The 24,735-nt window shown below is 38.2% G+C and overlaps 1 protein-coding gene across 5 annotated transcripts in view; it reads left to right on the forward strand.

The window, feature by feature from the left end:
* Positions 1 to 24,735, forward strand: part of MAP3K13 (mitogen-activated protein kinase kinase kinase 13) — a 131,637-nt gene that overhangs the window by 9,546 nt on the left and 97,356 nt on the right. The window contains exon 2 of one of the 5 annotated variants that reach the window (XM_057306708.1): positions 4,755 to 24,735. This exon is cut by the window's right edge and continues 7,854 nt beyond it. The exons of 2 other annotated variants lie outside the window; for them this stretch is intronic. The gene's annotated coding sequence lies outside the window, so the exon portion shown is untranslated. 2 more of the 5 variants (XM_057306706.1, XM_048214991.2) reach the window with 2 other exon arrangements.

Raw genomic sequence — 24,735 nt, forward strand, 5'->3', positions numbered from 1 at the left:
ATATATTATTTATATTCAGAATTATTTGCATGTGTGTGTATGTTTTTGATAAAATCAACATATATATTCTTTATCACTAGAATATAAGTTCTATGAGGGGGCAAGAACTTTGTCTTGTTCAGTGCGATATTGCCAGTGTCCAAAATAGCACCTACTTGACATATAGTAGACACTTGGTAAATATTCATTTTATTAATATATTAATGTCAGTTGGTGCCATTAAAATTTATTTTTAAGAATGGGAATTTTTTATTTTTTGAGTAGGTGATATAGTCACATGATTCCAAAACCAAAATATATAGAAAAGTGTACTTTTTAAAAGAGGTTTATTTATTTATTTTAGAGAAAGAAGGAGAGAGACAGAGAGCGCGAGCAAGCACACACACAGAAGAGCAGGAGCAGAGGGAGAGATAGGCTTAAAGCAGACTCCACACTGAATGCAGAGCCTGATGTGGGACTCGATCTGATGACCCCTGAGATCATAATCTGAGCCAAAACCAAGAGTTGGATGCTTAACCAAATGTGCCACCCAGGTGCCCCATAGAAGAGTGTACATTGAAATATCTTCCTACCCCAGCCGTACCCAATCCATTCAGTTCCCATTCAAAGCCCCAGACTACTGTTATTATTTTTCCATGTGTCCTTCCAGAGTTTCTTGATGTATATGCAAGGAAATATAAAAGTATACACAGATTCTGACTTTTCTCTTTTTACTAATACTGTTATACATACTGTTCTTCATTTTTTAATTTGTAATATATGTTGAATCTCTTTTCATATCAGTATTTGGAAAGTGTCCTCATTTTTTTTTTAAGATTTTATTTATTTATTCGATAGAGATAGAGACAGCCAGCGAGAGAGGGAACACAAGCAGGGGGAGTGGGAGAGGAAGAAGCAGGCTCCCAGCTTAGGAGCCTGATGTGGGGCTCGATCCCACAACGCCGGGATCATGCCCTGAGCCGAAGGCAGATGCTTAACCACTGTGCCACCCAGGTGCCCCATCATTTTTAAATAGCTGCATAGTATTCCATTGTACAGACATACTGTAATTTATTTAACCAGTAACCTAATGATGGGCATTTTGGTTGTTTCCAGTATTTTCCTATTGCAAACAATGCTGAAGGTCATAACCTGTGTATATATCATTTTATACATGCATACAGTATATGTTTATGATTAAATTCAGAGAGTATAATAGGTACCATAAATATTGCTTAGTTGCCTTCCACAGGGATTGTACCAATTTGTACTTCCCCAGCAATGAATAAAAGTACTGTTTCCCATATCCTTGCCAACTGAGAGTTATCAGACTTTTGGATTTTTGCCATTCTGATAGGTTGAAAAGTGGTTTCAGCATTTTTTTTTTTTTAGAATTCATAATAAAATTTGTGTTAAAGTTTTAAAAATAAGTTTTAAATTTTAAATTGTGATGAAAAACATAAAATTCACCATCTCAGCCATTTTTAAGTGTTCAGTTCAGCAGTATGAAGTATATTAACATTGCTGTGAAACAGATCTCCAGAACTTGTTCACCTTCCAATCTGAAACTCTATACCCACGAAATAACAACTCCCCATTTCCTCCTCCCTCCAAACCCTGGCAACCACCATTCTCTTTTCTGTTTCTGTGAGTTTGACTGCTTTATATACCTCATGTAAGTGGAACCACACAGTTTTTGTCTCTTTGTGACTGGCTTGTTTCACTTAAAGTCCTCAAGTGTCACCTGTGTTGTAGCAAATGACAGGATTTTCTCTGCTTTTAAGGTTGAATAATATTCCATTATATACCAAACTTTGTTTATCCACTCATCCATTGATGGACGTTTGGATTGTTTCTACCTCTTGGCTGTTGTGAATAATGCTGCGATGACTGTGGGTGTGCCGATAACATTTTGAGGTCCTGCTTTCAATTCTTTTGGACGTATACCCAGAAGTGAGGTTGTTGGATCACATGGTAATTCTATTTTTCAGTTTTTTAGGAGCTACTATACTATTTTCTATAGCAGTTGGATCATTTTAGCATAGTTTTAATGTGTATTTCTCTCTTTATGAGTGGGGTTGAACATGTTCTCATATTTAGAAGAAACCTGCCCTTTTTTCTGTGAATTGTTTATATCCTTTGCTCTCGATTGGATTTTTTTTCCTATTAATTTGATAACATTTTTTTGCTTTTGTGCCTCTGTTTTCCAAATTTATAAGCTACTAGTCATTGGTACAGGGTTGGATAAGAGTGCCTGGGGTTAATAGTTGTGTAATCTTGATTGGGCAATTACTGAACATTTCTGAGTTTCAGTTTTTTTACCTGTAAATAGTAATAACAATGAGTTCTTATAAAGATTAAATGAGATAATGTATACTAAGTGGTTAATATAGAACCAGTATGATAAGGCAAGAAAAAGAAATAAAAGGCCAAAGTTCAGAAGGGAAGCAAAGCTGTCGTTATTCAAATATGGTGATTGTGTACACAGAAACCCTATAGAATCTCTAAAAAACTATTTGAACTAATTAATGAATTTTGCAAGGTCATAGGTTACAGTCAATATAAAAAAATTGCATTAGAAATAATTAGAACACCTAAGACAATTAGAAAATAGATGAAAATATCACTACTGAAAATATCAAATACATAGCAATAAATCTTTAAAAAGAGCACAAGGACCTCTATGTGGAATAATACAGAAATTACTAAGAAAAATTAGAGAAGACTGAATTTAAAAGCTCAATATAAATTCTATGGGGACACTTGGCTGGCTCAGTTGGTAGAGCATGTGACTGTAAATCTCAGTGTCCTGAGTTCAAGCCTCACATTGGGCATGGAGCCCACTGTAAAATCAATCAATCAATCAATCAATCAGTCAATCTTGCGGCGCCTGGGTGGCTCAGTCGTTAAGCGTCTGCCTTCGGCTCAGGTCATGATCCCAGGGTCCTGGGATCAAGCCCTGCATTGGGCTCCCTGCTCAGTGGGAAGCTGGCTTCTCCCTCTCCCACTCCCCCTGCTTGTGTTCCCTCTCTCGCTGTGTCTCTCTCTGTCAAATAAATAAAATAAAATTTAAAAAAAGGAATTTTTTAAAAAAAAAATCTTAAACAAAACAAAACATGATCATGGATTACAAAACTCAAAATTGTTAAGATGCCAATTCTCCCCAAGTAAATGTATAGATCCAGTGCAGTTCCTATCAAAAACAGCAGCTGTTTTTGAAGAAATTGTCAAGCTGACTCTAAAATGTATCTGGTAATGCAATGAACATTGCATAGCTAAAACAATGTCGAAAAGGAACAACAAGTGGGATGATTTCTCGTATGTGATTTCAAAACTGAACTGTAAAGCTAGTAACTATTACCAACAATGAACTATTGCCCTAAGAATAGATGAATGTATCAGTGGAGCAGAATAGCACATCCAGAAATAGACCCACACACATAAAGTCAATTGATTTTTGATCAAAGTAGCAAGTCAATTCAGTGGGAAAGGAGTCTTTTTTTTTAAGATTATTTATTTATTTGAAAGAGAGAGGAAGAATGGGGTGAGGGACAGAGGGAGATGGTGAGAGAGAATCTCAAGCAAACTCCCCGATAAGCATGGAGCCAGTCACGGGGCTCCATCTCACGACCCTGAGATCATGACCTGAGCTAAAATCAGGAGTCGGACACTCAACCAACTGAGCCACCCAGACGGCCCCAGAAAAAGAGTCTTTTTAAACATGTTGCTGGATCAAATGGATTTTCTTATGGGAAAGAAAGAAAAGAACCATCATATCTTTATCTCTCCATACACAAAAATTAAATAGACATTGGTAGAAAAAAAATGGAAAATATCTTTGTAATCTTGGGTATGCAAAGATTTCTTGAAAGGACGCTAAAAGCAATAACCATAAAAGTAAACTAAATAAAATTAAATGAGTTTATGTATTTACTGTAAGACTTCTCAGGACCTTTAATATGTTAGTGTTTCTAGTAAGAGGGTCATGCAGCATTTCCCTAAGTTTTTGACCACAGAATCCTTTTTTTTCATTTGGAGCATTCAACTAAACTGCAGGAGTCAGTATGCCAAAAAATACACTTGGAGAAGTTGTTGCTTTGGTTCTCTCCTCAAAACATACTATTTTTTTAAAAAGATTTTATTTATTCATTTGACAGAGATAGAGACAGCCAGTGAGAGAGAGAACACAAGCAGGGGGAGTGGGAGAGGAAGAAGCAGGCTCCCAGCGGAGGAGCCTGATGTGGGGCTCGATCCCAGAACGCTGGGATCACGCCCTGAGCCGAAGGCAGACGCTCAACGACTGAGCCACCCAGGCGCCCCAAAGCATACTATTTTTGAGGGCTGTAATAAATTAATAATCCGTTTCCCCCTCTTTAGTATGAATTAATGTAATTGCATCTATTTCAACAACCCAAATAAAGAAAACCCTCTGCCAAAAGAACTGTGACCACACTTTACTCCAAATGGACTGGTCAGCCAGCCAACTGTTGGAATTACTACGACTGGTAGGATTCTAGGTCAGTGTCGCATTGGATTGGAATTTACCGTAGTAAAAGGAATGAAGAGTGATTGAAGGTGCAAAGCATTTTGCATTTTCTCTCTGCTGGTTCCACGTACTTGTTTGGTCTGCTCTGCCCTGCTTCTTCACCATCTGTAAAACTCCAACGTGTTTACCCTCACTCGGATTACTCAACTCCTCCCAGTTCTTAATTGCTTGGAGGTCCTTTTTCTGTGGCATTTCCAGTCTCTGACTCATACTTCACTGTCCTAATCAGATTCCCCTACTTGCTGTTGCTGTCCATGAACTGGTTTTCATGGAATACGGGTTCTCACATGAGAAGTAGGAGAAGAACCAGAAGAGAAGGTAGAAGAAAAACAAAGCCAAACTGCACCTAAACCACAATTTGGCCCAAGGCTCTCCATGTTCAGGGAAAGAGATCTCAAGAAGAAGTCAAAATGGTATGTAGTGCCAGTAGAAATGTATAAGGAACAGAAAGTTTAAGGAAGTGTCCCTATAATATCTCTGGATTGTGTTTTTTTTTAACGAATTACTGTAATAGATATTTGTCCTGAATGTGGAAAGCTAATAACAACCAGATATAGAAATGTCATCTGTGTCATCTGAGTAGAGTTTAGAAAGACTAGACTAGAAGTTAAGTAGCTTTAGTTTTAGATCTGCCACTAATTTGCTTTTTGATGATAAGTAAATATATTCTTTTAAAGAGAAAAAAAATATGCTCTTCCCCCAATTGCAAATATGTATATATTTGTGTGTCTCTATATGTATACATACACATACACCTACATACATACCAGGTGCTGTCACAGACACTTTTTCATGTACTGTCTCATTTAATCATCTTTGTCCATGTCTCCACTTCCTCATCTGGAAAATGAGATAATAATATGTCAGTTTGCCTTCCTCATAGGACAACAAATGGAATGATAACCAGATAATAAAATAGATTCCTTTGAGCATTATTCTGGAATTTAAGGAATAAGTCTTGAATGTCATATTGTGTGATATATGCCAGTGTTTCCATAGCAAAATGGTGTGATGGATCCTGGTAAAATTCATTTCAAAATGTAATTTGCACTACAAACTTAGCAGAAACAATTTGCACAGGATGTTTTATAGACATCAGAGACAATTATGGAACACCCGGAAAGTATGGAACAACCTGTTTTGTGCTTCTCAGTAAATGCAACACAAAGTAAACACAGCCCTCAGTACTTTATGACACACCTCACCAAAGGAAAACAGGCAAGAGAGATACCTAGGCAAATAGGTAGAGGCAGGATAACAGCGTGGATGACAATAAAAAGAATTTTACATTAGAAATGGAAAACCATTTTTTACTCTATATTAAGACAGAATAAACAGAAGGATGAGAAGTACCATAGAAGGCACCTGGGGCTGTGGGGGTCAGTTGGACAGATGCTTATTTAACTTTACTGCTTATTAACCTGGACCCGGGAGCTGAAAGAAACTTGATCTCTTTTCTAGCAGCCTGATCCTTTATTATGATCAGAATGGAAGGTTTCAGAGCTACTGAACCCCACCTCTAGGCTGTCTTTCCATTGTCCTCACAGCTTTCAGAATTTAATAAGATGATGGGGGTGGGGAGGACAATGGCTGCCAAGTGTCTAGGAAACTACAAGCTTTTCTCGCTGAAGTTCCTTAGAATGAGGGGATCATATACTAGCAAATTCATCAAAGGAAGACCATAAAAATTACCAATTAAAAACTGAGGGACACCTGGATGGCTCAGTCATGGAGTGTTTGACTCTTGATCTTAGGGTTGTGAGTTTGAGCCCTGTGTTGGGTGTAGAAATTACTTAAAAATAAGATCTTTAAAAAAATTGAAAAAGGCTGCCTATATAATTTATTATCCTGAAAATGATTAGATAATAATGTCCATTGGAAGAGACATGAAAAACAAAATGGCTTATATGGCTGCTTTGAGAAAGCAAGATGCACATTAGTAGCAATAAACAGCAAATTGGAAATCACCGACCTATAGGTAGATGTTAATAGTGCTGGTTCATTGAATAAAGAAAACGACAGAGAACATGAAAATTTTATAACCTAGTACAGAAGTTACCTTCACTCAACAGCATGACCCTTACGTCCATGAAATGAATTTTTCAATTTTGGTATTTATTTCTTATTTCTAGCATTTCCTTTTGATTCTTTTTTAAATACTTTGATGCTCTTCTTTTCTACTAGATCCTTTAACAGAGGCAGTTATTGTGGTAGCAGTTATAAGAGTCCATACATAAGTTAAAACTTGTAAACTGTACACCATAAAAATCAATTTTACTTTGTGTTAATTTACAAAAAAAGGCTATGGCCTGTTCAAAGCAAAAATAATAATGTACAGTAGGGTTAAGAGCATATAAAGAAGTAAAATGTATAGCAACAAGAGTACAAAGGGTGGGAATGAAGTAGCATAATATGAGGTAGACTGTAGTATGTTAACATTATAATATGTAGTCTTTAAGACTGTGGTTCACAAAGTGTGATCTGCAGACCATCAGTATCACCACCACCTGGGAACTTGCTAGAGATGAAATTCTCTTGGCTCTACCATAGACCCAACTGAGTTACAAACTCTGGGGGTATGGCACAATAATCCGTAATTCTGATACATGCTAAAATTTAAGAACCAATGCTTTAGAGCGTGGTTGGGAATTTTTTTCTGTAATGGGCCAGATAAGTATTTTAGGCTTTGTGGGCCATATGGTCTCTGTGGCAACTAACTCTGCCCTTGTAGCATAAAAGCAGGCACATAGACAGTACATAAATCAATTAGCAGAGATGTATTCTAATAAAGTGTTACTTACAAAAACAGGCCTGCTGGATTTGGCCCATGTACTGTAGTTTGTTGACTTCTTTAGGGTATCCATTAACACATACAGGTACAGGCACACGTACACATACAAAGATACAGCTACAATGCCAAAAAAGTAAAAGGAAATATTTAAAATACAGATCATCCTAACTTTGCAATGTGGGGCCATAGAAATGATCATGCAAGCTGAAATCATACAAATCATTTTTAATATCAATGGGAAGAATTATGGTTGTTCTGTGACCCTGAAAAAATTTTTTTTGTCAAAACTCTTGGTGGGGGATGGGGCGACTGGGTGGCTCAGTCATTAAGCGTCTGCCTTCGGCTCAGAGCGTGATCCCGGCGTTCTGGGATCGAGCCCCACATCAGGCTCATCCGCTGGAAGCCTGCTCATTCCTCTCCTATTCTCCCTGCTTGTGTTCCCTCTCTCACCGGCTATCTCTCTCTCTGTCAAATAAATAAATAAACTCTTAAAAAAAAAAAAACTTTTGGTGGGGGAAGGGGAAGAGGATATTTTATTTACTGGGAAGGGTCATTAGGGAACTTTCTAGGGTCCTAGAAATGTTCTAAATCTTGGTTTGGTTGGCAGTTACATGGATGTATAGAATTGTCAGCATTCATTAGATTGAACACTTGAGAGCTATGCATTTTGTGTATGTAAATGATATCAACAAAAATTTTTTGGAAGTACAAATTAAGGGTCTGGAATAAAATCTGCACTTTACATTAGGTAACATCCTTATTGCAGATAAAATAAGATAAATTACGAGGAATAAGTGTAAAATCTTTAGGAAGAAAGATGGGGAAAACAGTCCAGGCAGAGGAACCATTTGCAACACTTGGGAAGAGGTATGGAAATGCATAAAGTTTGGGAAACACTGCTCTGTGTGATGGAGAGCCATGAAAAGATGTTCATGAAAGAATTGAAATAATCAGACTGTGTTTTAGAAAGATCACTACTGTTTGAACTGAAGGGGAAAGAAATTAGAAGTAGGGAGATAAGGAGGCTATTGTTACAGTCCAGGTGAGACATGAAAGCTACCTCAGGCAAAGGCTGCGGGAATGAAGAGTGGGGCATGAACTTTAGTGGTATTTAAAATCAGTTGGGTTTAGTGATTGACTAGATTTATTAAAATATCAGCAAACACCTGTGAGCCAGGCATTGTGTTTTGGGCTGCCATGCCTTATCTTGTTTAACCTTTACAATAACCATATGGGAAGGTGTTACAATTACCACTATCATCACTGTCCTCATCTCCATCTTACAGATAATGCCGCACAATTCACCCAAGTGACATAGCTTGAAGGTGGCACAGCCATGGTTTATAATATACACTTTCTCAGTAATGAATTATGGAAATTCTGAAGATAATTTATTTCCAAAATTGCTAACACAATAAAAGAGAAAATAACAGCAGGCTAATTTCATGACCAAATTTAGAAAAGTTAAGCAGATTGTAAAATCAAAAATACTTGATTTAAGTAAATTCTTGGAATACACAATCTATGCCATATTTTCAAGGGAACAACAAAATTTCACATAACTATTTTCCTTTCTCTTTATATTTTCCCCCCAAAATCTTTGGTACCAAATATTAAGTTCATTAGTGTACACAAGAAAAAAACATAAAATTGAAATTCTATTGCAGTATCATTAAAAGGGATCAGTATTTTTTGCATAAAATACAGAAAAATACTTGTCATAAATAATGCTCAAAAATATTATAAACCAGAGATTAACATCCTATGAAAAGCCTCTAAAGCACTGTTAAGAAAGCTACATTGTATTAAGTTCCTCAAAAAGAAAATAGATATCAATGGCACTGATAGATTTTAGCATTTAACAATAGAATTCAAAAAAAATTACCCAATAAAATTTTTGAATCATTTTTAACAGTGGTCCTCAAATTAGTTAAAAATATGCATTATCAAGCAAATTATCATTCATTATCTCTAGTGAACATATACTCACCGATGAAAACTGGACTTAACAGTAGAAAGTGGTTTAATATCAGAAAAGGAGAGACTGGTACAACCATTATGGAAAATGGTGTAGAGGTTCCTCAAAAAATTGAATGTAGAACTACAATACTATCCAGCAAGCCCACTAGTGGTTATGTATCCAAAGGAAATGAAATCAAGATCTTGAGGAGCTATCTGTTCTCCCATGTTCATTGCAGCATTGTTCATAATAGCCAAGATATGGAAACAACCCACATGTCCATCAATGGATGAGTGGATAAAGAAAATACGGTGTATATATACAATGAAATATTATTCAGCCTTAAGAAAGGGAAACCCTGCTATTTGTGACAACACAGATGAACCTAGAGGATATTATGTTAAGTAAACTAATTTGGAAAAATAAATACTGTTCTATTTTACTTATATGTGAGATCTGAAAACATGGGACTCAGAAACAGAGAGTAGACCAGTGGTTATCAGGGACTGGGAGGTAGGGAAGATGGAAGATATCGGTTAAAGGGTTAATTGATTGTGGTAATCCTTTCACAATGGAAATATATTACAAACCACCTTGTATACCTTAAATATATATAATTTTTATTTGTCAATTCTACCTTAATAAAACTGGAAAAAAGTTTTAAAAAGAAAAGTTGACTAGTAATTTCATAACCTGATATGATTTAATATTATAAATACTGTTTAAAAATATCTGATAGACTACAAAATATTTTTCAGAATTTGTAAATAAGAACAAAGTAAGTTTCCTAATTTATTAAAATCACACATATACAAGGCTTTAAGTTTTTCAAAGCATGGGACAATGTTTATGTTTTAATGTTAAGTTTAAAAAGCAAGATACAGGGGGCGCCTGGGTGGCACAGCGGTTAAGCGTCTGCCTTCGGCTCAGGGCGTGATCCCGGTGTTGTGGGATTGAGCCCCACATCAGGCTCCTCCGCTGTGAGCCTGCTTCTTCCTCTCCCGCTCCCCCTACTTGTGTTCCTTCTCTCGCTGGCTGTCTCTATCTCTGTCGAATAAATAAATAAAATCTTTAAAAAAATAAAAAAAATAAAAAGCAAGATACAAAACTGCATAAAAACCACAATCCTACCTAATTAATAAACAAGCAATTAAAAGACTGAAAGGTAATGTACAAAAACATTAACAGTGATTATACTGGGGGACTACTTCTAATACTTTCTTTTAATTTTTAAGACTAGAAAAAGATCATTTTAAAAACAGTGCACACCAGACACCTGGATGGCTAGTCAGTTAGGCGACTGCCTTCGGCTCAGGTCATGATCCTGGAGTCCCAGGATCGCGTCCTGCATCAGGCTCCGGGCTCATTGGTCTGCTTCTCCCTCTGACCCTTCCTGCTCTCGTGCTCTCTCTCTTTCTCTCAGATAAATAAATAAATAAATAAATAAATAAATAAATAAATAAAATCTTTAAAAAAAAAAGGCCACAACAACCTCTTTGGGGAACTGTTTGGCAATACCTTTTAAAGCTGAACATGCACCTCATGCAGCCCAGACGCTAGTGACATTTACTGAACGCCTATGTGTCAGGCCTTGTCCTGAGCACTTCATATGTATGTGGAATTGCAGCGGTGAGGGCGGACATCCTTGTCTTGTTCCCAGTCTCTGGGGAAAAGCATTTCATGTTTCATCATAAGCAATGTATTGTAAGTTTTTTGTAGATACATTTTATCGTTTGAAGAGGCTGTCTTCTGTTCCTAGTTTTAGGAGAATTTTTTGTATGAATTTTGTCTAATGCATTTGCTATATCTAATGTAATGATTGTATCGCTATTCCCTTTTATTCTCTTAATGTTGTTTGAGTTTAATGACATTAAATCAACTTTGCGTTCTTGAAATAAATGCCATTTCAGTCATGTTGTGCTATGCGTTTAAAAAATTCAGTAGATTCATGGGGCGCCTGGGTGGCTCAATCGGTTAAGCATCCAATGCCATCTCAGCACAGGTCTTGATCTCAGGGTCGTGGGTTCAAGCCCCGTGTGGGGCTCCGTGCTGGGCATGAGCCTACAAATAAATCAATAAATCAATAAACACACACACTGTAGGTTCAACTTACTAGTGCCTGGCAGAGGATTTTTGCATCTTTGTGAGATGCGATGAGGAATATCAGTATTGGTCTGTAACTTTGTTTTTAGTAATGTCTTTGTCATGTTTTTGTACCAGGGTTATGCTGGCATTCTAGAATGAATTAGAAGGTGTTTCCTCCTCCTGTGTTTTCTGCGTTTGTGTAGAATTCGTATTTTTATTAGTAGTGGTGGGTGGTGGTAGTGATGGTGGTATTTGATCTTACCTCCTGGTAAAGCCATGTGGGCCTAGAGCTTTTTCAGGGGGAGAACATTTTTATTATGAATTTGATTCATTATGAATTCTTTAATAGATATAGGGAGACTTAGATTTTTCTAATTCTCTTTAAGTCGGTTTAAGTAATTTGTGTTTTTTAAGGTTTAGCCATATTATCTACATTATTGCATATACTGGAATAACGTTCATAATATCTTTGTATTGTTCTTAGTGTCTTTGGTATCTAAAGGGATATCTAAGTGATATCCCTTCATTCATTCCTAATGACATTTTTTATTTTTGTGTTTTTAATTAATACACTATTTTTAGCAGTTTTAGGTTTATAGGAGAATGAGCAAAAAGTATAAAAAGTTTCCATATTCTTCCTTAACCCCACACACATTTTTCCCTATTATTAATATCTTGCAGTAGTATGGTACATTTGTTACAATTGATGAGCCAGTAACGATACATTTTTATTAACTGAAGTCCGTAGTTTACATTAGGGTTCATTCTTTGTGTTGTATCATACAGAACAGTTTCACTGTCACACAGATCCCCTGTGCTGCTCCTCTTCATCCTTCCTCCCTCCCATAAACCCCTGGCAACTGCTGATCTTTTTACTGTCTCCATAATTTTGCCTTTTCCAGAATGCCATATAGTTGGGATTATATGTATATAACCTTTCATATTGGCTTCTTTCACTTAACACAATTTGTTTTTTAAGGTATTGGCAATTTTATTAATATTTTTAAAAATTATCTAAAAAAAGTTTATTTTCTGTTTCTTAACTTCATTGGTTTCTGTTCTTACCTTTATTATTTCTTCTTCTTTCTTTGGTTTTAATTTGTTCTACTTTTCCCAGACTTTTGGTGGAAACAGATCATTGCTTTTAAATTCTTCTCTAAATTACACATTTAAAGCTTATAAAATTTCCTCTAAGTACTGGTTTAGTTGTATCTCACACATTTTGATATGCTTTCTTCATTCTCATTTAGTTTGAAATCTCATTTTTCTTGTGATTTGTTTTTTTCACCGATGGGCCATTAGATGTGTGTTTTTTAGTATCCAAACATTACAAGGATTTTTTTAAACAATTTATTTCTTTATTTTAGAAAGAGAGAGAGTGCACGAGTGGTGTGAGGGGCAGAGGGAGATAGAGAGAGAGAGAGAGAGAATCCCAAGCAGATTCCCTGCTGAGCGTGGAGCCCGATGGGGGCTCAATTTCACCACCCTGAGATCACGACCTGAGCTGAAACCAAGAGTTGGTCACTCAACCAACTGAGCCACCCAGGCACGCCAACAGAGATTTTTTAGAAAAGATATCTTATTGATATATAAAAAATGATAATAAAGACTTCAGTCTTTTGAAATTTACTGAAACTCCTTATAAGGCCCAGAATAAGATCTTTGTGGGTAAACCTTCTTTGCACAAATTCTCTAGTTGTTAAGTGTGGTGTTCTGTGAATGTCAATTAGGTCAAAATGATTGAGAATATTATTTAAATCTATCTGCTTACTGATTTTTTTTTGGTCTAGTACTGTCTGTTACTGAGAAAGGGGTTTTAAAATCTCTATGACTGTGGGACTTACCTGTTTCTCTCTTCAATTCTGTCAGTTTTGTTCTTGGAAGTTCTGTTGAGTACACCTGTATTTAGGGTTGTTAGGTCTTCTTGATGAAGTGGCTCTTCCATTTTTATTAAATCTCCCTTTTTATCTCTGCTAATACTGTCTTGAAATCTACTTTGTCTAACTGATAGTGTATAGTTACAGGTGCTTTCTTATGCTTAGTATTTGCTGGTACACTTCCCTGCCCCCACCTTTTACTTTCAAATTGTCTGTGGTTTTATATTTGAGGTGTCTTTTTTATAAATAGCATATGGCTGAGTCTTGCTTTTTTTTTTTAATCCAGTCTAACAGTCTCTACCTTCTAGTCCTTCTATATTTAATGTATTTATTGATATGGTTGCACTTAGGTGTACTTTTTTCTTTGTTTTCTATTTATCCCATCTGGGTTTTGTGCCCCATTTCCTTCTTTGATTGATTGATTGAGTTTATCAAATATTTTGTAGTACTCATCTAATTGATTCATCTAATGATTGTTGAGCTATATCTTTTAAATATTTTTAGTACTTGCTCCAGAGATTTTACTATGTATCCTTAAATTATTATAGTCTACTTATTAAATATTTCATCATTTCTTATAAAATGTAAAAACTGCAGATAGAAAATATATGACAGTAAGAACACAAAAGATGGGATGCAGTAGAATTATACTTTGTTAGGGTTAACATAAGAGATACTTACAGCATTGAAACTCTTCAGTTTCTTAACTGTGGTGGTGGATAAATGAACCCACAGATGATAAAATCATATAGACTATAATACACACACACACCCCCAAATAAAACTGGGGAACTCTGAATAAGACCAGCAGATCATATCCATGTCACTCTCCTGTTTGCGATACATAATATATTCCAGTTTTGCAAAATGTTACCATGGGGGAAAACCGTACAGAAAAATGTTATCATTGGGGAAAACCGAACAGAATTTACAAGGCATCTCTCTATATTATTTTTTATAACTGTATGTGAATCTGCAATTATCTCAATAAAAATAAAAAATGTTCTTGCTATAAGGTAACTGAATTTCATTGGTTAAAGTAAGGGGCCTTCAAGTATCAAGAAAGAAAAAAGACAAAGCACATTCCTACTTTGACTTATATATCATAAAAATAGAATATTGAACACTATTTCTTAGTTCCTGATTGGAACTAAGATCTATTGCCTGATTGGTAGAGAGTGGTAGAAGGGCTTCAGAACAGTATTTACCAACATGCCTGCACTTACGTGTGGCAGATGCAGGCCAGCTGTGCACCGATAGGCCTTCATTGCCCAGGCCTAAAGGGACTCTCATAAAAGCAACTATTGGAATATCCAGTCCAACCTGCTGTGTTCATGCAAGACTGGGTTAAAATTATCCCAGCCCAAAGAGGTTTTATCCTGTGCTTAAGAATTTATAGGAAGAAAAATCTGTAACCTTATTCAACCGACAAATGTTTCTTGAACACCTTCTGTTTATTTAAGTCCTCTGCTGGATGCTGAGGATACAGGAATGAAAATGACACAGTTACTGACTTTCAGAAGCTTAGGGTTTAGTGCAGAATACAAACTTACACTCCAGTCATCACAACAGAAACGTGTTAAATATGCACTGGGTGCTGTGGAAACAGAGGAAGGACCTCCAACAGATCCAAAAAGATCATCAAGCGTTTCTGAAGGAAGGGATATTTGAACAAAGTCTTAAAGGAGAAGTAGTAGAAAGGAAGAGCTGACAGGGCACTCTCGGGAGAGGCAACAGCAAGATCTTGTACCTGTAGGTGAGGAGGATAAGCGAGAACTAGGAGTGGTAGGAAATGAGGACAAAGAAGTTGGTGGGATCACTTCAGAAATGGCTTTATTGCCAAGGTAAGGAGTTTGTACTTTATCCTGAGGGTTTTGAGGAACTTCCTTTACATATTTTAGGGCTTAAGTGTATCCTTTCCTCTTCTTATAAGGACACCAGTCATTGGATTTTAAGGCCCAATCTATCTAGTAGGATCTCATATTAACTTAAATAATTACATCTACAAAGACCAATTCCAAATAAGGTCACATTCTAAAGTTCTAGGTGAATATGAATTTGGAGGGGCAGACTTGTGTGTGGTTGAAGTGTAAGAAGAGGAGAGGACACGCAGAGATACACGTGGGGAAGAGGGCCATGTGAAGACAGAGGGAGAGATTGGAGCAAAGCAGCTACAAACCAAAGAATGCCAAGGATTGCCGGGAGCCACCAGATGTTAGGAAGGGGCAAAAGAAGGGTTCTTCCCTAGAGTCTTCGGTGGGAGCATGGCCCTGCTAACACCCTGATTTCACACATCTCGTCTCAAGAACTGTGAGGGAATAAACTTCTGTTGCTTTGTGTGTAATGTTACAGTAGCCTTAGGAAACTACTGCAGTATGTAACCCACATTCTACGTATTATGGGTTCAGCTGCTGTCGTAGTTTTAAGATATTTTTATTCCTTCAAGAGCCAGAGCCTGATTCCTCTCCCCTTGAGCGTGGGCTGGACTCGCCTCTAATGAATAAAGGGAGCATGAGGGTGTACAGGGAGAAGACCAGACCGGGGCTTAGTAAACTACGGTCCATGGGCTGGCCGCCAATTTTTATGAAGTTATATTGGCATGTGCCATGCCCATTTGTTTATGTATTAGATGTGGTCGTTTTTGCACGAAAACAACTGAGGTTAAGTAGTTGCAATAGAGACTATATGGCCTGCAAACCTAAAATATTTACTGTCTAGCCCTTTAAGAAAAAGTTTGCCAATCTCTGAACTAGGTCATAAAAAGCACTGCAGCTTTTTGCTTGCTCTTGATAACTTGCTCTGGGGAAAGCCAGCTGCCCTGTCACGAGGACACTCCGACAACCCTGGTGCAAGGTCCACATGGCAAGGAACTGGGGCCTCCTGCAAACAGCCATGTAAGTGAACTGCATCCGTGGTCAACAGCTTGACCGAAACTTCCTGAGACCCTGAGCCAGAACCACCCACCTAAGCTGCTCCCAGATTCTTGACCTTTAGAAACGGAGTGAGCTAATACGTGTTTGTTGTGTTAAGCTGCTGAGTTTCGGGGCAGTTTGGTATGCTGCAGTATGTAACCACCCCACTCATCTGCCCCTTCTGCAGTTTCCAGTGCAAACTGTGAGCGGCTCCGCACGTCTCGTCTAATTTGGCAGAGACTTTTGCTATTTTAGAAGCATACTGGGGAATGAAACCTTTTTATAAAGAAACTCCCAGATGACATAGATAAGACTTTTAGCAAACAAAGGGTAGTGGAAGGCAAGGACTGTATTTCCCATATTTTTCATAATTCTCCTTATTAACTAACATAGCACTAGATGTGATTGCGGCTACTGAGTTTGGCTTTCGCTAAGAAAATATTAGGTTTGTAACCGTGCTTATTTGAGTCATCAGGCAGGATGTTTGCTCTATTATGTTACTCACTATTATTTATATAAAAAGGAGTCTTAGATGATGCCATTATAATTTTTATTGGGTGTGTCTCGAGGGTTTTAGTTGCCCTCTCTAAGTGTAAACCAAGTTGTCTCTAGTTGGGACGGTGTTGAGTTCTGTGGGTATGTTAGTTTTCTATTGCTGCATCACAATATTATCACGAACTTAGTGGCTTAGAACAACACACGTTTATTGCCTCCGTCTCTGTGGGAGAGGACTCGGAACATGGCCTAGTCAGGCCTTCTGCTTAGGGTCTTACAAGGCTTCAATCAAGGTTTGGCCAGGGCTGGATTCTCATTTGGAAGTTCTACTGGGGCACTCCTGTGGTTGTTGACTGCATTCAGTTCCTTGTGGTTGTAGGACCGAGAGCTTCAGTTGGGGAGTTTTTTTCCCCTTTGGTTGTTATTACCTGTTGGCCATTCCTACAAGCCACCATATTTCCTTGCCATGTGGGGTTTCCCAACATGGCCCCCTGCTTTCTCACAGCTAGCCAGGGAAAGATTTCAGCAAGACAGTCACTGTGGTTTTATATAGCCTCATCACAGAATTATGTGCATGTAATCACATATATCCCAGCACCTTTTCTGTGTTTTATTGATTGGAAGTAAGTCTCATTCACTCTCAAGGAGAGGGATCACACAAAGGTGTGAACATTAGGAAGCAGAGGGCATGGGAGCCACCTTAAGAATATGTCTGCCACAATGGACTTGGTTATCATGCAAATCCTACCTGCAAGGTGGAATTAATGTCTCACCAAAGTAATTTCTGTACAAAAAAAAAAAAAAGAATGTAGTGCATTGTTTTTTGTTTTGGGGTTTTGTTGTTGTTGTTGTTGTTTTGTCCTCTGTGCTGCAAATGGATGACGTCTAGGAGGGTGTCAAATTAGAAGAATGGAGGGGAAAATGAATAGAGATGGGGTAAACAAAAAGCAGAGGAGATAAAAGATATACCTAATCCTAAAACACACCTCCAGGTTGGAAAATACTGTAGCTGGAAACACCTTGGCATGCAGCTGGGTAGACTGACCCTAAGCAAAGGCTTCTTGCATATGGGGAGCCTAAGGCACCATTGCCAGTAGCATAAAGGGAGCCCATTTCCACAAGGTCACAGATAGAGCATACAAAAGTTCTATTATTTGTTCCTTTCCTATCATACTTGCATAGATGGTATTCAAGTGTTAGTGAGACCTTAGAATAAGAAGGGTAACAGATGTGATAGATCCCTACCTTGACGTGTGACATGCATTCATTCATTCACTCAGTGAATTTCTATTGAATGCTTACCGTGTGCGAGGACCTTTGCTAGCGCTGTTCAAGCTTACGTATGTTTATGGTGTGTGGCAATGGAAAGACTGCCGCCATCTATGGCTACACCTGCCATGGGTGTGGGGGGAAGAGAAGAGGCACACATGTCTAGTTCTGCCAGCCCTGGCATATAGTGTTCTTATAAGAAGTTTGGTGGCAAAGGACAGGAAAGTGAGTCGATAAGTCCCAGGAAATTTTCGAAAGGGAGAGACATGGACATGACAAAGAAGGCTAGCCAATAAGAGACTGACGATGATATATTTATCTGTGCCCAAAGAATCTGATAGATAGTAGGGACTCAGTTATATTAATTGTCTTACCTTTCTCTTTACATGGTTTCTCCTCATTTTTTAAAATTTTCTTAAACATATAATGTTCTACCATGTATCATACATAGTAGTAGACGCCGTGGTAACCAGTGGTAACCAAACTGAATATAGCCCTGGCCTCGTCCAGCTTGGAACATTATTAGCCATTTCAACAATCCTTTCCTCCCAGTCTTACTTCCTCCACTCTTTGTCAGCCTGTGGCCCTTTCTCCTGTGACTGTGCCCAACCCAGAGTACCTCCCTAATCAGTGTTTCCTGCTGCCATGACTGTTTTGCCTCCTCAGTTGGGTCCTCACTGCTGATTGGCAGCCTTTAATTCATCTCTATTTACATTTACCACAGCAGCTTTACAAACTCTTCTGTTCCCCCCTGTTCCCTGTGATTCCAGCTCTGTCCTTCTCTGTCACCAGGTGACTGTGCTCCCTGAGGGGGCTTCCCAACTTCCTTTCTACTCCTCTTATAATCTTCTCCTGCCATCCTCATTTTTCTGTTTTCTTGTAAAACGAAGTAAGTAAATACACACACACACCCCTTCTCGTCAAGGCTTTTAGTCCCAAACCCTCCTACCTCCTCAGAGCCGATGCCAGCCATGACCATCCCTCATTGTGGTGAAAAGATATATTACCTACTACAGCACAGTATGTTACAAAATTGTTTCTGGGCCATCTGTGTCTTGAAATTTGATATTTCCTTTAAAATTACAGGGGGAAAAAACTGTAACAAGTTTTTTTTAAAGTTAGAATAATTGAAATAAGTTTAAAATAACAAAGAGCACTAATTAGCAACTTTTAAAACTTCATTTTTTCCAAAATTAATACATTTGTACTTCATAGATAATTTAGAAATTTAGATTAAACGGGAAAAAAATAAAATCATCCCTATCCCTACATCCAGAGATAATCATGGTTAATATTATATGTAGTCTTCTAGGTGTGTATATACAGATATGTTGGATTACATAGTACTTATTATCATGTTACCTTCCTTTTTTCACACTTTGTCATGAAATCTTTATAGCTCAACCCTTTTTGCAAATTTCTGGTTACTTATTTAGAATAAATCCCTTGAAGTTGAATTTTGGATCAAAGAGTATTTACAATTTAAGCCTACTGATACCTCCTGCCAAATAATTATACTTCAAAAAAGTTGTAACAATTATTTAACCATCAGAGGGGTGTAAGAGTGTATGTTCGATGGGAGCCACACTTGTGGTGAGCAGAGCGTAAGGTATAGACTTGTCCGATCGCAATGCTGCACACCTAAAACTAATGTAACATTGTGTGCGTGTGAGCTATACTGAAGAAAAAAAAAGGGGTCCGTTTTCTCACACCTTTTCCAAAACAGTATATTACCACATGTAAAAAAGCAATCTTAGCCACTTTGCAAGGAGAATCTGGTATCTCATTTTGTTTTAATTTGCAGTTCTTTGATACTGAATTTACGCATTTTTCTCACTGGTCTTTGCATCTCTATTTTTGTGAATCACCTGTTCATGAACCTTTTCCTCCTTCCCCCACTTCATTTGTATGTTTATCTACCTTGATAATTTCGGAATTATTGTTCAAATTAGTGGAAGTGTATTTTCTTCCAGTTCCGGTCTTCCCGTCTTCCAGTCCCTCTGAATAGGGTTTTTCTCAACAGCAAAGATAGACTAGTTTTTGCATATAAGGTAGACCAGAGAAAACGTATCTGTCAAGCTGTGGCTTGTTCTTAGCTTATTTGCCCTCTTTATGCAACATTAACTTATTGACTGTCATTCAAGTTCTTGGACTAATTAATAGCTTCATTAAAAGTAAAACATAATGACATTGATCTCAGCCTACTTGTCTGACTTATAAATTATTCTTCAGTAATATACTGCATTTTGCCTTTAAGAATTTTCAAGCATATTTTTCAAGTTTGCAGTAGGTGGCAGCAGCAGAAAACATTCTTTCATTTGCTTCAAAATGTAATCAGGCATTTATGGGGGACAAGTATAAAGGAACTTGCCCTAAATGTGAAGAGCCTTGTGATGAAAGCTACTCAGAAATGTACACGCAGCGTGAGGTTTGTGAGTATTTCATAGCCTAGCTAAGAAGTAAGCTCCCACAAGTACTCTTCCTTAGAAAATGCATTTTATTTTTCAAATGTTGCAGTGTTTACTAATTAGACTATGTTTTATTGTGTTTTTTTTCCCCCAGGAATCTTATTCTCCCCTCACACACATATTCTTATATTTATAGTGAGAGTAACTTCAAGACAACAGCCTCTTTTCTAGAGGAGTAGCCTTTTGAACGATGACAATTTAATAAAGAGCTTTGAGTAACTTAATACACTAAAAATACATGCTAAGAAAATGTGGACTTTTTAGGCCACTCCTTCATTATGGGTGGTCTTCAGTGGGGCTTTACCTTGCTAATTAAAAATTCAGGACCAATACATGTTTCAAGAGTATTCATAATAATTTTCTTTAGCTCTTAATACTCCCCCTGAAGTTGAATAAGCATCGTCTATGATCCTTTCATGACAGGGGCAACCAACACTGCAACGGGGGACTTGGGAACACACCTGCTTTTATTTCCAGACTACAATGGCAGGTGGATAGCATGTTCCATAGGCCAGGAGGGGTGGCCATAAGATAGGCCCTGTGGTTGTGGGTTTTGAGGGGAAACAGAAACACTTGCTTACTATGGCTAATTGAAAGCTAATGATGATTTTGATGGCAGAGAGACCAGATTATTCTCAACTAGGCGCTATAGGAAAAAAAACGAACAGAGTAGGATTCAGGAAAAAAGTGAAGGTTGTCTGGAGTGGTTTTTCCAACTCCAAAGATTAAGGGGTGTTTTTTGAGGGGGGGAGGGGAAGCAGCATTCTTTTACCCTTATTCCATCCCAGCTCAAACTCTATATGTGAACATGTATTAGTAAAGGAAAGTTTCCAGTTCTGGACTGTAAAGTTCTTCAGGGTAGGGACTATGTATTTGTCACCAGATCTTAGCTCAACGCCAGCACATACTGAGTGCCCAGCAAAATTTTATGAATGACTAAATGACGTTAATTAGCTACGTCAGAGCAATCCCCCCCCTTGCATTATTTCCTTTGATATCTCCCTAAAACTGCCCCCTTTCTTCATGTGCTCTGTAGCAGACTGTGTGCTTACAATGATATAAGCATTAACTCTTCCTCCTCAGCAAGAGTGTAACTTCCCAGGGAGGTAAAGAATTCTTTCTGGCAAAGAATGGCTGTTGTTGACTAGCCAGCACAGAAGAGATGCCTAGCTGAAGGCTTTGGGGGTGGCTTTTATAAGATTAAAGCATTAAAACTTCTAGGGCTAAGGGAAAAAGGAATTTTGTAAGAATTAAAAATATATTTTCAGGCCCTGGCATGTTTAATTAGGTTTCAGTAAAGCATTTAAGAATTGATTCAAGTATTCTTCAGTCATATTTTCTGTATTTCCAAAGGACTTGTTATCAGGAGCAAGTGCTTCTGTAATACTTGTATGACCATTTCCACTTATAGCTTGTTGAATCGCTAATTGTTTGGGTCTATGTTCTTGTTTCTTCATCCTTGTTTTAGTAGTACCATCAAGTTATTCTAGAATTTTCTCTGGTGTTAGATTTCAGATACCTTTGAGACAAAACATGTGACTTTTAAAAAATTCTTGCTGGCTTTCCTTTAGAACTGAGGACAATATTCTATGTCCCAGGAGTACTGAATGAATCTTAACTGTGTCAAGAAAAGAAAGAGGTAGCATTAGTGATCACTCTTATCTTACAGACAGACAGAATGATGTACTACAAAAACACTCAGGAGACCTGGGATCAATTCCTGGCCTTGCCACAAATTCCAAGACTATGGACAAATCTCTGAACCTCAATTTCTTCATATGAAAAAAAAGAAGGAGGCAGAATAGATTTGACTTTTAAGGTTTCTCCCAGGTCCTTGATCCTTTGAGTCAGTATTTCTTCTCCAGATATTTGGAACAATCATTTCTTCTTTGTCTCATTTAGGAAATAGCTATATAACACTTGGTAATAAGATATGTATTAGTTGGGATACAGACTAAATGGCAGTAACAGTCTCAACAAAATTTGGTGGCTCAGAAAAGGAAGACTGTTATTTCAGCCTTCATTAACAATCCTCAGGTAGGCAGGTGTTTCCGTGCAGGTAGACCTCGGATTCACTAGAACATTCAAAGCCCAGAGTTAATGGTTTTGTTGCTCTGCTATTGCCTGGGGGTATTATCATCTGTATGGTAGAAGCTGACTCAGCATGGGAAGGAAGAGAGTCCACGACCAGCTGCTTAGCTTCCTGGATAAGAGGACCAGGAAGTTGCACACCTGACTTCCACTCACATCCCATGGGCTAGAACTCAGTCATGTGGTCACGTCTACAGCCAGGAGAATAGTCTTCAGCCGCATACCAGGCACCCACCTAAAACTTTAAGAGTGGGGCTGGGGTAAGGGTTCTATACCTAAAAGGAAAGAGAAGAGATTGAATACTGGGGGACAGACTCCACGTTCTGTTATGATTTTAAGCCACAATAACAATTTTTATTTTGCTGCTGATTGTGCTTCTATCTTATTTAATGAAATAGGCTGAGGTCAGGATCCGTGATTTATCCCTATATATACACAGCCCACAGCACATGTCAAGGTGTCTTGAACATAGATGACATTCAACAGAAATACGTATATTTGATTTATGTACTGATTTTTTCAGGGCATTAAGTAACCACTATGTTCACACCACCCCCACCAATACCCTGCTCTATCTACTTATTGCTTGTTTAGTGAATGTTACATGTAAAATTTTATTTTATTTTTTTATTTTTTTATTTTTAAATTTTATTTATTTATTCGACAGAGATAGAGACAGCCAGCAAGAGAGGGAACACAGGCAGGGAGAGTGGGAGAGGAAGAAGCAGGCTCATAGCGGAAGAGCCTGATGTGGGGCTCGATCCCATAACGTCAGGATCACGCCCTGAGCCGAAGGCAGATGCTTAACCGCTGTGCCACCCAGGCGCCCCTACGTGTAAAATTTTAATTCTCAATCTAGTTGAGGAGACTAGATCTGAACCTATGAAGTAGTAAAATTTTAAAAATATGTATAGATAGGTAGATAGATTGGTCAGCTGGCAGCAGGTGGCTACTAGTAGCAGCTACTCTCCTTTGCTAGTAGTAGTAAAGATGGTATTACCCTATTTGGGGGTAGCATGATTACGTGTAATGGAAAACCAAGAGCTTTCCAGGGTGGCTTCATCATTTGGTTTTCAGTGAATTCTCTAGACCTCACATATAATTCTATTTATGAGTGAACTTAAAAACAGATACTTCCTGAAGTAGTTTTGGGTTCTGTCTTCTCTGTTCCCTTCATTAGCGTTAATAATAAACAATGGACTGTGGTGCTGAGTGTGAGTCTGTATAGTGTGAGCCTAGTTACGGATAGCTGTGTAAGGCTCCTTGTAAGAACAGGCCAGTTTTGACTCCGTGCTAACATGTTATCACCTCTGACTTCCGGTTCCCTAGCTGCTGCTCTGTACACTACAATGTTATCTTGGAATGAAAAGTACTAGTATGTGCCTTACCAGTTTTCCATTTGATATGAACTATCTTTTTCTTTCAAGATTTTTATTTATTTTTCAGAGAGAGACAGCACAAGCAGACGGAGAAGCAGGCTCCCCGCTGAGCAGGGAGCCTAATGCGGGACTGGATCCCAGGACCTTGGGATCATGACCTGAGCCGAAGGCAGAGGCTTAACAGACTGAGCCACCCAGACGTCCGGATATAAACTATCTTTGAACACCTGTCCTTATTCTCTCATATCCAGTTTCCCCCAGTCCTTCCTCTTCGAGGTCCTGTTCCAGTTTGCCTCCTTTTTATAACCGACTATAACCACCCAGCCCCAAATAATCATTGTATCAGAAAGAGAAGACCTAGTTCAAGCCCTGGGCAAACTGCAGCGTAAGGACAGGGTGTGTTTGTGTAAGGACAAGCCTTTATTCCCTTTACAAACATGCCAACTTGCCACAGACAAGTAAATGGCAAGTACTGGCTATGGTCTGGACCAGGAGGAGTGGCTCCCAGCCTTTATTCAGCCTCACCCCACAATCCCAGAGCCCTCACTGAGCCTCAACACCACGCATCTTTGCTTCTTTGTTCTTGGGACATTTTTCTCCGAAGGACAGGACACCTTTTTATGCTAAGAGCTTTGATCTTACCTCTGTGTGTCAACAGAGGGCAGCAGAGAGCACCACTCTACAGCCTAACCTGTTGATCTCAAAGTAGGACAGTCCCAATCCCTTAGTGCCTAGGGAGACAAATATGGGGGACTTTTTTTTTTTTTTCTTTTTTTTAGCTATGACAAAGACTGGTTCTGGTATAGGCATGGAGAGTGCTAAACATTTTTGCATTATGTAGGAAAGTCCCATGCAAGCAAGAATATTCTTACCCCCAAATGTC

This window comes from Ursus arctos, unplaced genomic scaffold (genome assembly GCF_023065955.2).
Source record: "Ursus arctos isolate Adak ecotype North America unplaced genomic scaffold, UrsArc2.0 scaffold_4, whole genome shotgun sequence".
NCBI classification, from domain to species: Eukaryota; Metazoa; Chordata; class Mammalia; order Carnivora; family Ursidae; genus Ursus; species Ursus arctos.